We start from the raw sequence: 14,741 nt of genomic DNA, 5'->3' as shown, positions 1-14,741 counted from the left end.
GCGCAACAGGGAGGCGGAGAGTAAGAGGTCGTCACGCGGAATGCCCACCGGCCCCTACCCTGTTAGGTGAAGGTTGTGCGGTCGGAGTCCGCACCTTTGGGGGGGGGGGGGGGGTGTACTGTCACGCCCTGACTCAGGGGACTCTTATATGTTGAGTCAGGGTGTGTATATTCTATGTTGTGTATATTCTATGTGTGTTATCTAGTATGTGTATATCTATGTTGGCCGGTGTGGTTCCCAATCAGAGGCAGCTGTCGCTCATTGTCTCTGATTGGGGATCATACTTAGGCAGCCTATTGGCACTAGGTAGTTGTGGGATCTTGTTCCATGTTGGAGGCTTGTATTGTTTGTTAGCCTTAGGACTTCACGTTTCGTTTGTTTATTGTTTTGTTGTGTATTTATCAGTTGAATAAACATGTACACATATCACGCTGCACCTTGGTCTGACCCGTCCTTGAACGACCGTGACAGCTGACTAGGTGAAAAATCTGTCGATGTGCCCTTAAGCAAGGCACTTAACCCTAATTGCTCCTGTAAGTCGCTCTGGATAAGAGGGTCTGCTAAATGACTAAAATGTAATATTGTGCAATACAGTTCTTTGAAGTTGTTGCTGCTTTTTCCTCCATGAGAATACTGTGTTCTTATAGCTTCTTAAAGATTTGTATGTTGTGTTTTGCATGTTGAGCTATTCATCACGTCTGTGAGGCACCTCTGTGTAGTTGACATTTCTCAATTTCTCCCTCAAGGATTCAAGAATTCTGCTTTTGAGTATTTTCTGCCTTACTCAAGGATTTCCCTTGAGTTGGTTAGTCAATGATTACAAGTCATTGTTACCATTTTGTCAATGAAAATGGAAAGTATACACTCTAAGCACTTGTCTAACCGACCATGATTTATTTTGTGTATCAGTTCCAGGTAAACGCTCACTTTACCAGTAAGCTACTTATGACTTTGGAAGGAAGGAAACCACATTAACAGCCTTGTTGTTAACAGGATAGGTGTTTCAAGTGAGTCAGGCTGCCAATTCTTCCAGGTTAATGTCAGTGTTTTGATATAGGTTGTGATAAGGATATAAGGGAAACACCATTCTTTGATGATAATATCCCCTGGGATACCATTGAGGAAGCATGTAGTGGTGGACTGTCCATTGAAAAAGATCAGATAAATACCATCCTACCTCTGTGGCCATCCAAAAACGCATTAAAATTGACTTACTGATTACTGTATGTGTTGTGAATTACTGTACATTTTGGAATTTCCAACATTCGAGTACTACTCTCACAAGCCAAGAAGACTGTAAGGGGATTTCCCTTCTCAGGGGAAGCACAATGACTGATAGCCTTACTGCCGTTGTCTCCATCTACAGGGCACTATTGGTGCTACACTCACTGCACATGAAGTCTTTCCATGAGGCATTTTTGATGAGGATTAAAACCACTTGACCTCAAAATGAAAAGCTTTAGGCAGTTTTAATTCCAATTTCAGATATGTATTATTATTATTTATCTTTAAGAGAGTAAATAATAACTTGCCATAGAGTACGTTTAAAAAGTTGACCAAGACATGTAAACAGAGCTCCAAATATTGTGCGGTAGGGTGAAAACTTGAGGGTCATGTTGTTTAGAGTGGGGTCGTTATTGTCCTCCGCTTGAGACTTCCCAGTTCACACACTCAGCAGCAAAGAAGGCAGCCAAACCAGAACTGGTTTGGGACAGGTAAATGGAGTACACTTCCTGGCTTGCCTCCAGAACCTCCCGGGTCTGTCTCAGTGACAGTCCTCCCAGGTGCTCCGTAGTACTACAACAGAGATAAACATTTATCAATACATAATACTGGAGATAGCAAGCCTGTACTCAAGCTATTCCCTATGTAATAAAATTAAAGACAGTGCTGTGGATCATGCAGACTTTGAAAACCCTGTGGCATACTCATCCGTGTAAAGAGGGGCTGTTTAACCTTGTGCTATAGCTTCTTAAAGATTATTATGTTGTATTTTGCATGTTGAATTATTTATGTAATAAAAAGAGCTATTCATTACATGTACCGTTGAAGTCGGAAGTGTACATACACCTTAGCCAAATACATTTAAACTCAGTTTTTCCACAATTCCTGACATTTAATCCTAGTAAAAATTCCCTGTCTTAGGTCAATTAGGATCACCACTTTATTTTAAGAATGTGAAATGTCAGAATAATAGTAGAGAGAATGACTTATTTCAGCTTTTATTTATTTTATCACATTCCCAGTGGGTCAGAAGTTTATATACACTCAATTAGTATTTGGTAGAATTGCCTTTAAATTGTTTATCTTGGGTCAAACGTTTTGGGTAGCCTTCCACAAGCTTCCCACAATAAGTTGGGTGAATTTTGGCCCATTCCTCCTGACAGAGCTGGTGTAACTGACTCAGGTTTGTAGGCCTTCTTGCTCGCACACGCTTTTTCAGTTCTGCACACACATTTCCTATAGGATTGAGGTCAGCGCTTTGTGATGGCCACTCCAATACCTTGACTTTGTTGTCCTTAAGCCATTTTGCCACAACTTTGGAAGTATGCTTGGGGTCATTGTCCATTTGGAAGACCCATTTGCGACCAAGCTTTAACTTCCTGACTGATGTCTTGAGATGTTGCTTCAATATATCCACATAATTTTCCTTCCTCATGATGCCATCTATTTTGTGAAGTGCACCAGTCCCTCCTGCAGCAAAGCACCCCCACAGCATGATGCTGCCACCCCCGTGCTTCACGGTTCGGATGGTGTTCTTCGGCTTGCAATAATAATAATAATAATATGCCATTTAGCAGACGCTTTTATCCAAAGCGACTTACAGTCATGCGTGCATAATTTTTTTTGTGTATGGGTGGTCCCGGGGATCGAACCCACTACCTTGGCGTTACAAGCGCCGTGCTCTACCAGCTGAGATACAGAGGACCACAAGGTACCCCCTTTTTCCTCCAAACATAACGATGGTCATTATGGCCAAACAGTTCTATTTTTGTTTCATCAGACCAGAGGACATTTCTCCAAAAAGTACGATCTTTGTCCCCATGTGCAGTTGCAAACAGTAGTCTGGCTTTTTTTATGGTGGTTTTGGAGCAGTGGCTTCTTCCTTGCTGAGCGGCCTTTCAGGTTATGTCGATATAGGACTTGTTTTACTGTGGATATAGATACTTTTGTACCTGTTTCCTCCAGCATCTTCACAAGGTCCTTTGCTGTTGTTCTGGGATTGATTTGCACTTTTCGCACCAAAGTACGTTAATCTCTTGGATACAGAGCGCGTCTCCTTCCTGAGCGGTATGACGGCTGTGTGGTCCCATGGTGTTTATACTTGCGTACTATTGTTTGTACAGATGAACGTGGTACCTTCAGGCGTTTGGAAATTGATCCCAAGGATGAACCAGACTTGTGGAGGTCTACAATTTTTTTTGGTTGATTTCTTTGGATTTCCCCATGATGTCAAGCAAAGAGGCACTGAGTTTAAAGGTAGGCCTTGAAATACATCCACAGGTACACCTCAAATTGACTCAAATGATGTCAATTAGCCTATCAGAAGCTTCTAAAGCCATGACATCATTTTCTGGAATTTTCCAAGCTGTTTAAAGGCACAGTCAACATAGTGTATGTAAACTTCTGACCCACTGGTATTGTGATACAGTGAATTATAAGTGAAATAATCTTTCTGTAAACAATTGTTGGAAAAATGACTTGTGTCATGCACAAAGTAGATGTCCTAACTGACTTGCCAAAACTATAGTTTGTTAACAAGAAATTGTGGAGTGGTTGAAAAACGAGTTTGAATGACTCCAACCTAAGTGTATGTAAACTTCCGACTTCAACTGTATGTATGGTACCTCTGTGTAGTTAACATTCCTCCATCATTTATCCTTCATGGTTTGAAGAATTATGCGTTTGAGTATTTTCTGCCTTACTCAAGGATTTCCCTTGAATTGGTTAGTCAATGATTCCAAGTCATTGTTACCATTTTGTCAATGAAAATTGAAAGTATACACTCTAAGCACTTGTCTAACCGACCATGATTTATTTTGTGTATCATTTCCAGGTAAATGCTCACTTTACCAGTAAGCTACTTATGACTTTGGAAGGAAGGAAACCACATGAACAGCCTTGTTGTTAACAGGATAGGTGTTTCAAGTGAGTCAGGCTGCCAATTCTTCCAGGTTAATGTCAGTGTTTTGATATAGGTTGTGATAAGGATATAAGGGAAACACCATTCTTTGATGATAATATCCCCTGGGATACCATTGAGGAAGCATGTAGTGGTGGACTGTCCATTGAAAAAGATCAGATAAATACCATCCTACCTCTGTGGCCATCCAAAAACGCATTAAAATTGGCTTACTGATTACTGTATGTGTTGTGAATTACTGTACATTTTGGAATTTCCAACATTCAAGTGCTACTCTCACAAGCCAAGAAGACTGTAAGGGGATTTCCCTTTTCAGGGGAAGCACAATGACTGATAGCCTTACTGCCGTTGTCTCCATCTACAGGGCACTATTGGTGCTACACTCACTGCACATGAAGTCTTTCCATGAGGCATTTCTGATGAGGATTAAAACCACTTGACCTCAAAATGAAAAACTTTAGGCAGTTTTAATTCCAATTTCAGATATGTATTATTATTATTTCTCTTGAAGACATTAAATAATAACTTGCCATAGAGTCCCTTTTAAAAGTTGACAAAGACATGTAAACAGAGCTCCAAATATTGTGTTGTCGGTTGAGAACTTGAGGGTCATGTTGTTTAGAGTGGGGTCATTATTGTCCTCCGCCTGAGACTTCCCAGTTCCCACACTCAGCAGCAAAGAAGGCAGCCAAACCAGGGTGCAGACCTGGTTTGGGAGAGGTAAATGGGGTACACTTCCTGGCTTGCCTCCAGAACCTCCCGGGTCTGTCTCCATGACAGGCCTCCCTTCCAGCGCAGCAGGGCTGGCAGGTGCTCAGCAGCACTACAACAAAGATAAACATTTATCAATATTGGAGATAGCAAGCCTGTACTCAAGCTAATCCCTATGTAATACAATTAAAGTCAGTGCTGTGGAGCATGCAGACTTTTGAAACCCTGTGGTATACTCTGTTTTACCTTGTACTGGAGCAGTCCCTCAGTATCTCACTGACTATTATCTTGAGACTTTCAATGTCGCTGCACTCTAGCACTTCTCGCACTTTAATCAGTATGATGTTCCACTGTTTAACATCAGGATTCTGATAAAAAGAACTCATGTCAGTAGAAGAATGGTGACCTTTTAAAGTAGTTACACATTCTGAGATGAACCACCTGCATCTTATCAGGTAGAAAGAAGGCATTTATAGTAACTGGTGTACAGGCCTAGCTTTCTCACCAGGCATGAGAAGATGGAGTGAAGGAGCTCAGCATCATGCATCACTCTTTTGCCCACATAATCCCATCTCTTCACCAGCTTCCCATGGTTACTCTGCACCAGGTGTTGGAGGTACAGAAGGGTGATGCGCTGATAGGCTTCGTTAATCACAGTCTACAGAGAGAAGGGACAGAGATGTATAAAACAATATACCGGAAAGAACAAGAGAGAAGTGTTGAGTATTTCACATTACAGTTTTGTTATAAGAATGCAATAGGAATGCTCTCACACCAGATGTGAACAGTAAACACACCTTTTGCGTGTCCTGGTCTTTGGGAAGGTAATGGAAATGTTTTTCAATTTCTTTCATTAGATTTTCCATTTGTTCATCCTCTCTTTTGAAATACTTCTTCAAGGAAATCTGGGATCACAAAACATTGTAACACCGTCCAGCTTCCCTTAATGGTTTCAATATAATTTAATACAAATTACGATTACAAAATTAATGTGTTCAAGAGTGCATATTGGAAGTGGGAACTTGTGGATTTTTAACAGATAGGCTTGGGGGGGGAATGCACCTGTGCAAGTTTAATTGGTCTTTCCAGGAGAAGCTTCCAAGAAAGAGCTTCCAACCCCTTAAGTGTTGAAATGGGTTTAACACAGTCAAAACTTGTGTCATCTCTGGCAATCCTTGAAATATACAGCCTGCAACAGAAACATAATCATTTCTAATCATAATGATTATCATGATTCAACAACGATACATGAGATTTGATTTCATAGCATAAGAAGAAAATATAAAACTTACTTGAGTTCATTGCAGGTGTTGAAAGTCTTGAAGAAGTGCATTGTACCTGACGTGCCCATTCTTGCTTGTTTCTGAAGGTGCTTCTTTTCAACATTGACATACCTGCACAGTTTAGCACATTCATTCAACATTTTGCCTGGTTTCGGTGCATTACCAGACAAACAGCAAGACAATGAAACAGTAGTGTGGTACTAAGAAAAGGTGACAACAACCTTTCCACAAAGTCCTGTAGCTCTTGCCAACAGACTATTTGGACCTTGAGCGTCAGAGTTTGGCTCATTGTCTTTGCTTTCTGGAGCACAGCATTGATGCACTACGTAGAGGAGGAAGAGTTACAGGGAGAGAAATGTCTTAGTATAGATTTACAGTGATACACTTTATAATCTCTTTACACATCACTGCTGGTTGAAGTACCTGAATGACATCCAGATGCAGTTGGATAAAGGCCTCGTCTCCAGAGACACACACCTCTCTACCTGACTCCTCATTCTGAAGGATCCTCCTCAGTGATGTAGAGATGTCCTCCTACAATGGGTCAGAGAGAAAGAGAGACTGAAATGCGTAAAATCTTCACAGGAACTGCATGGGTTATTATCATATAAAATATGTTTAAAAATCAATACATGATAGAAATCTACCCCTCAAGAAGTAGGACCCCAGTACTAATTTGTTTGTTTTGAGATGACATCACCTATAGGTGATTCACCTGCACAGTGGCCAGGAGTTTCTTCTCAGCTTGTGGGATCCATTCTGTCAGAAGGAGAAGGTCAACTGCATGTAGAGCCTCATCCCAGAGGTCAGGGTGTCCTAGCAGCTCCTGACTAGAAAAACAACCCAGATGTTATGCTGTTTCACTCACCAATTACTGCTTTAGTATCAGAATCAGTACTATACCATCACAGTGAAAGTGAATAAGCGAGATAGAGAGACTGTGGGTGGGACAGAGTACCTCAAGTATGTGTGTAGTACCCAGTCAAGAACTGTGAAGGCCTCTTTTTTTGTGTTGACATGCTGTAGGATCTGATGTAGACAGTCAAACATACGCTGATGATAGCAATCAATCAAATGCTTCAGCAACTGAACCTCTTTGAGCAGGGGTGCCAACCTCAGAAGCTCCACTAGCACAGTTCTTTGCATCTCTATCAGGAAGCCCTCCAGCTGATTCACAGTGTTCCCTACTGGCAGTTTGGGGAAGTGTTTGTCCACAGACGCTTCAATAAGATGAAAGTACCTCTGGAGCAAGACCTCTGGGTGTGTATCGTCCTTCTTCTGAGCCTCATGGCACATCATCTCTTCCCGTGGCCCCTCCAAATTAGCTTCAAGTCTCTCTTGAGGGACAACATGGCTGACCCTCAAAGCTTCTGCAAGTACATTGAGCAACGACTGTCCCTTCTCCTGACCCCCCAGATCGTCCAACTCCTGATGGTTGTTAAAGCCATTCTCCATGTAGGGATTCCCATACCCCACATTCCCGGTTTGGTCCTCTTCTGTGAATAATACCAATAATGCAATGCATTTGAATGAATACAGTGCTCAAAAAAACAAAACAAAAAAAACATAACACCATACTTTTTTGTTAGGGGGTAGATCAGCTTTAATATTGCAGATAGATTGTAACTTCCATCACTGTAATTGTCTGCATCACTTCCAATCCCCCATATGTTTTTTCTCTTTTTTTGTTCATTAAAATAACATCAAATTGATCAGAAATACAGTGTAGACATGGTTAATGTTGTAAATGGCTATTGTAGCTGGAAACGGCAGATTTTTAATGGAATATCTACATAGGCGTACAGAGGCCCATTATCAGCAACCATCAGTCCTGTGTTCCAATGGCACGTTGTGTTTGCTAATCCAAGTTCATAATTTTAAAAGGCTAATTGATCATTAGAAAACCCTTTGCAATTATGTTAGCACAGCTGAAAACTGTTGTGCTGATTAAAGAAGCAATAAAACTGGCCTTCTTGAGACTAGTTGAGTATCTGGAGCATCAGCAATTGTGGGTTCAATTACATGCTCAAAATGGCCAGAAACAAATAACTTTTTTCTGAAACTCGTCAGTCTATTCTTGTTCTGAGAAATTAAGGCTATTCCATGTGAGAAATTGCCAAGAAACTGAAGATCTCGTACAACGCTGTGAACTACTCCCTTCACAGAACAATGCAAACTGTCTCTAACCAGAATAGAAAGAGGAGTGGGAGGCCCTGGTGCACAACTGAGCAAGAGGACAAATACATTAGAGTGTCTAGTTTGAGAAACAGGCACCTCACAGGTCCTCAACTGGCAGCTTCATTAAATAGTACCCGCAAAACACCAGTCTCAACGTCAACAGTGAAGAGGCGACTCCGGGATGCTGACCTTCTAGGCAGACTTGCAAAGAAAAAGTCCAGTGTCTGTGTTCTTTTGCCCATCTTAATATTTTCTTGTTATTGGCCAGTCTGAGATATGGCTTTTTCTTTGCACCTCTGCCTAAGTCAGCATCCCGGAGTCACCTCTTCACTGTTGACGTTGAGACTGGTGTTTTGCGGGTACTATTTAATGAAGCTGCCAGTTGAGGACCTGTGAGGCATCTGTTTCGTTGTTTTGCGTATCAGTTCATAAATACTATGCCATGGAATCAGTACGTCAAAAATCTCTTCCCAACTATTTTGCAATCTATATGGGACGGCTGTCAATCCTTTGGTCCTTAAATGAAACTGGTATACTTTTTTATTTATCAGAATTTTCTTTAACCAATTATGTTCTTTAATGCAGGGCCGACAGACAAGTTCATTACTTTTTCCTCATTCCACTTTCCTCTTCCATTTCTGCGGCAATGCTGCAATTATTTGGTTGTAATTTTGGGTAGAGCAGACATTTCCATATGTTTTTGTTAGCTGCATGTACAACATAACTCCACCAGTCCTACCTATGATATCATTTACGAAGATTATATATATCTTTTTTAAATTGTCAAAATATAATGTTTTTTTATCAATTAGTTTATTTGAGTTTAACCACAATATTTGTTGCATTATTTGTTCTGTCATTTCTGGAGGATTAAATTGAAATTGCAACCAACTTTCTATGGCTTGTTTTAGAAATAGTGATATTTGGGAGATTATTTCCTTTTCAAATAACTGAAAGTGAGAGGTTGTAATCTGAATAAAGGGAAAAGGGCCATTCTTGAACATTGGGTGAGACAATCTTACTAATTTGCTAGAGAACCAGTTCGGATTTAAGTATCACTTTTGTATGACTGAAGCTTTTAGTGATAGGTCTAATGCTTTAATATTGAATCATTTCTGTCCTCCAAATTCATATTCATTATATAAATAGGCCCGTTTAATTTTGTCTGGCTTGCCGTTCCAAATAAAATGGAATATTTTTTTCTCATATAATTTAAAAAACTGTTCGCTAGGCGTAGGCAAGACCATAAGCAAATAGGTCAACTGGGATAATACTAAACAGTTAATCAGGGTGATTTTTCCACAAATTGACAGGTATTTACCTTTCCATGGTAGCAAGATCTTATCTATTTTTGCTAACTTTCTATTCAAATTCAAATTCACGGAGGCTCTCTGCACTGCTAAAGCTAACTCTCTCCTCTGTTCTTATCCTTCTAGACCTATCCACTGCCTTTGATACTGTGAACCATCAGATCCTCCTCTCCATCCTCTCCGAGTTCGGCATCTCCGGCGCTGCTCACTCTTGGATTGCGTCCTACCTGACAGCTCGCTCCTACCAGGTGGCGTGGCGAGAATCTGTCTCCGCACCACGTGCTCTCACCACTGGTGTCCCCCAGGGCTCAGTTCTAGGCCCTCTCCTATTCTCTCTATACACCAAGTCACTTGGCTCTGTCATATCCTCACATGGTCTCTCCTATCATTGCTATGCAGACGACACACAATTAATTTTCTCCTTTCCCCCTTCTGATAACCAGGTGGCGAATCGCATCTCTGCATGTCTGGCAGACATATCAGTGTGGATGTCAGATCACCACCTCAAGCTGAACCTCTGCAAGACGGAGCTGCTCTTCCTCCCAGGGAAGGACTGCCCGCTCCATGATCTCGCAATCACGGTTGACAGCTCCATTGTGTCCTCCTCCCAGAGTGCAAAGAACCTTGGCGTGACCCTGGACAACACCCTGTCGTTCTCCGCTAACATCAAAGCGGTGACCCGATCCTGCAGGTTCATGCTCTACAACATTCGCAGAGTACGACCCTACTTACACAGAAAGCGGCACAGGTCCTAATCCAGGCACTTGTCATATCCTGTCTGGATTACTGCAACTCGCTGTTGGCTGGGCTCCCTGCCTGTGCCATTAAACCACTACAACTTATCCAGAACACCGCAGCCCGTCTGGTGTTCGACCTTCCCAAGTTCTCTCATGTCACCCCGCTCCTCTGCACACTCCACTGGCTTCCATCTACTACAAGACCATGGTGCTTGCCTACAGAGCTGTGAGGGGAACGGCACCTCCTTACCTTCAGGCTCTGATCAGAACCTACACCCAAATGAGGGCACTACGTTCATCCACCTCTGGCCTGCTAGCTCCACTACCTCTACGAAAGCACAGTTCCCGCTCAGCCCAGTCAAAGCTATTTGCTGCTCTGGCACCCCAATGGTGGAACAAGCTCCCCCACGACGCCAGGACAGCGGAGTCACTGACCACCTTCCGGAGACATTTGAAACCCTACCTCTTTAAGGAATACCTGGAATAGTATAAAGTAATCCTTCAGAGCTGTGAGGGGAACGGCACCTCCTTACCTTCAGGCTCTGATCAGAACCTACACCCAAACGAGGGCACTACGTTCATCCACCTCTGGCCTGCTAGCTCCACTACCTCTACGAAAGCACAGTTCCCGCTCAGCCCAGTCAAAGCTATTTGCTGCTCTGGCACCCCAATGGTGGAACAAGCTCCCCCACGACGCCAGGACAGCGGAGTCACTGACCACCTTCCGGAGACATTTGAAACCCTACCTCTTTAAGGAATACCTGGAATAGTATAAAGTAATCCTTCGACCCCCCCCCCCCCCCCCCATAAAAAATATAAAAAATTGGTTGTCCCACTGGCTATCATAAGTTGAATGCACCAATTTGTAAGTCGCTCTGGATAAGAGCGTCTGCTAAATTATGTAAATGTAAATAATCTACCATTTACATAGGAGTGGTTAAAACACGCTAATAACGGTCCTCTGAGTATATCAAAAAAGGTTTGGTATACCTCGACTGGTATGCCTTCCAGCCCTGGAGTTTTCCCGGAATTAAAGTCTTTAATTGCATCCAGAAGTTCCTCCTCTGTAATTTCACCTTCACATGAGTCTTTCTGTATGGCTGTTAATTTTACATTATCAATAGAAAAAAAATCTCTACAATTAGCTTCAGTTAGAGGAGATGGAGGCGACTGAAACGAAAACATATGCTTAAAGTACTTTGCTTCCTCCTTCAAAATATAATTTACCGAATCATGGGTGACTCCGTCATTTGTAACCAGTTTCAGAAAATTATTTTTGGTAGCATTTCTATGTTGACGATTAAAAATATATATATATTCCATCCAGTTTCCTTTATTTTTATAATATATTACACTTGATCTTTCTTGAATAGGTTTCTTCATTTCTTTTGTTTTTTCCTCTAATTTATTCTGAGCCTCTATGTTACAGTTTTTATTGCTATCTATCTGTTCTGTTAGACCTTCTATTTCCTTTGTTAGTATGGACTCTTTTGACCTAAATTGCATTTGTTTTCGAGATGAGTACTGAATTGCATGGCCTCTAAATGCACATTTAAAAGTGTCCCATACAATAAGGGGATTTGCTCTACCTATGCTATGTCGGAAAAAATCAGTTATACAGTGAGGGAAAACAAGTATTTGATCCCCTGCTGATTTTGCACGTTTGCCCACTGACAAAGAAATTATCAGTCTATAATTTTAATGGTAGGTTTATTTGAACAGTGAGAGACAGAATAACAACAAAAAAATACAGAAAAACGCATGTAAAAAATGTTATAAATTGATTTGCATTTTAATGAGGGAAATAAGTATTTGACCCCTCTGCAAAACATGACTTAGTACTTGGTGGCAAAACCCTTGTTGGCAATCACAGAGGTCAGACGTTTCTTGTAGTTGGCCACCAGGTTTGCACACATCTCAGGAGGGATTATGTCCCACTCCTCTTTTCAGATCTTCTCCAAGTCATTAAGGTTTCGAGGCTGACGTTTGGCAACTCGAACCTTCAGCTCCCTCCACAGATTTTCTATGGGATTAAGGTCTGGAGACTGGCTAGGCCACTCCAGGACCTTAATGTTCTTCTTCTTGAGCCACTCCTTTGTTGCCTTGGCCGTGTGTTTTGGGTCATTGTCATGCTGGAATGCCCATCCACGACCCATTTTCAATGCCCTGGCTGAGGGAAGGAGGTTCTCACCCAAGATTTGACGGTACATGGCCCCGTCCATCGTCCCTTTGATGCGGTGAAGTTGTCCTGTCCCCTTAGCAGAAAAACACCTCTAAAGCATAATGTTTCCACCTCCATGTTTGACGGTGGGGATGGTGTTCTTGGGGTCATAGGCAGCATTCCTCCTCCTCCAAACACGGCGAATTGAGTTGATGCCAAAGAGCTCGATTTTGGTCTCATCTGACCACAATACTTTCACCCAGTTCTCCTCTGAATCATTCATTGGCAAACTTCAGACGGGCCTGTATATGTGCTTTCTTGAGCAGGGGGACCTTGCGGGCGCTGCAGGATTGCAGTCCTTCACGGCGTAGTGTGTTACCAATTGTTTTCTTGGTGACTATGGTCCCAGCTGCCTTGAGATCATTGACAAGATCCTCCCGTGTAGTTCTGGGCTGATTCCTCACCGTTCTCATGATCATTGCAACTCCACGAGGTGAGATCTTGCATGGAGCCCCAGGCCGAGGGAGATTGACAGTTCTTTTGTGTTTCTTCCATTTGCGAATAATCGCTCCAACTGTTGTCACCTTCTCACCAAGCTACTTGGCGATGATCTTGTAGCCCATTCCAGACTTGTGTAGGTCTACAATCTTGTCCCTGACATCCTTGGAGAGCTCTTTGGTCTTGGCCATGGTGGAGAGTTTGGAATCTGATTGATTGATTGTTTCTGTGGACAGTTGTCTTTTATACAGGTAACAAGCTGAGATTAGGAGCACTCCCTTTAAGAGTGTGCTCCTAATCTCAGCTCATTACCTGTATAAAAGACAACTGGGAGCCAGAAATCTTTCTGATTGAGAGGAGGTCAAATACTTATTTCCCTCATTAAAATGCAAATCAATTTATAACATTTATGACATGCGTTTTTCTGGATTTTTGTTGTTGTTATTCTGTCTCTCACTGTTCAAATAAACCTACCATTAAAATTATAGATTGATCATTTCTTTGTCAGTGGGCAAACGTACCAAATCAGCAGGGGATCAAATACTTTTCCCCCTCACTTTAAATAGTTAAAAACAAATTATCATCCAATAGGCTTTGATTAAATTTCCAATATCCTCGCCCACGTGGAAATTCAGTAAGAGTAATGTATATGCCAATTATATGATGGTCCGACCGCATTCTGTCCCCTATCAACACTTTTTAAACTTTTGGTGCCAACGAGAATTACATAAGAAAGAAGTCAAGACGACTAGCTTGATTGAGTCTCCACCATGTATATCTCCCTAGATCAGGATATTTAAGCCTCCATATATCTACAAGTTCTAATGTATCCATGACATTCACGATTGCCTTAAGAGCATGAGGGTGATAGTTTGTAGTGTGATTTCCTTTACGGTCCATTGTGCTATTTAAAACAGTATTATAATCTCCCAGTCTTGTATTGCTTGCAGGGTTGATAATTTATTATTTATATTGTCAACGAAGTGTGGATCATCATTATTTGGTCCGTAAAGGTTAATGACCCATATATGTTTATGGTCCAATAACATATTTAAAATAATCCATCTACCTTGACGATCTGTTTGGACAATTTGCACATTCGGATCGAAATTACTGTTAATTAATATCAATCACCCCTTTTGAGTTTCTTTGCTCATGGGAGAAGTATATTTTTAAATATATATATATTTAAAAATATATATATTCAAATATCTTGCATATCTTAATTTCCATAATTATCAATTAATATGCGTAATAATGTCGGCAGTTCATGCGTAGGATTGTTACCTATAACCCGGATTGCCATAGTATTACATTACATTTTTGTCAAGCAATTATTATTTTAGCAAACAATTATTGTGGTTCATCTTATATTCTCCCTAACATCCTTACCCCCTTGCAACAGATGTGGGATAAACACACACACACGCACATACTCTAACACACTCAACCCCTTTCCTCCACAATCAACCATAAGATCAGATGCTCAACGGTTGTTTCATCCCAGAGCCCAACTCAAGAAAGGACCTGATTTACGAATGCATATACAGTTACAGCCGTTTGAGAAAGCATGCAAGATTGAGCAAAGATTGACAACAATGTGAGATTTGATTAATCTATGTCAAGTCCTAGGTGATGGAGATCAGATCCACCCTCTTCCCCTGAGACAAACACTCTGGTCCCCCGTTGTAACCATTTTTCCCAAGCATCTCCGTGCAG

This window comes from Coregonus lavaretus (assembly GCF_964263955.1).
Source record: "Coregonus lavaretus genome assembly, chromosome: 18".
NCBI lineage: Eukaryota > Metazoa > Chordata > Actinopteri > Salmoniformes > Salmonidae > Coregonus > Coregonus lavaretus.
The sequence above is the reverse complement of the archived record's forward strand: the minus strand, read 5'-3'. Positions refer to the sequence as shown.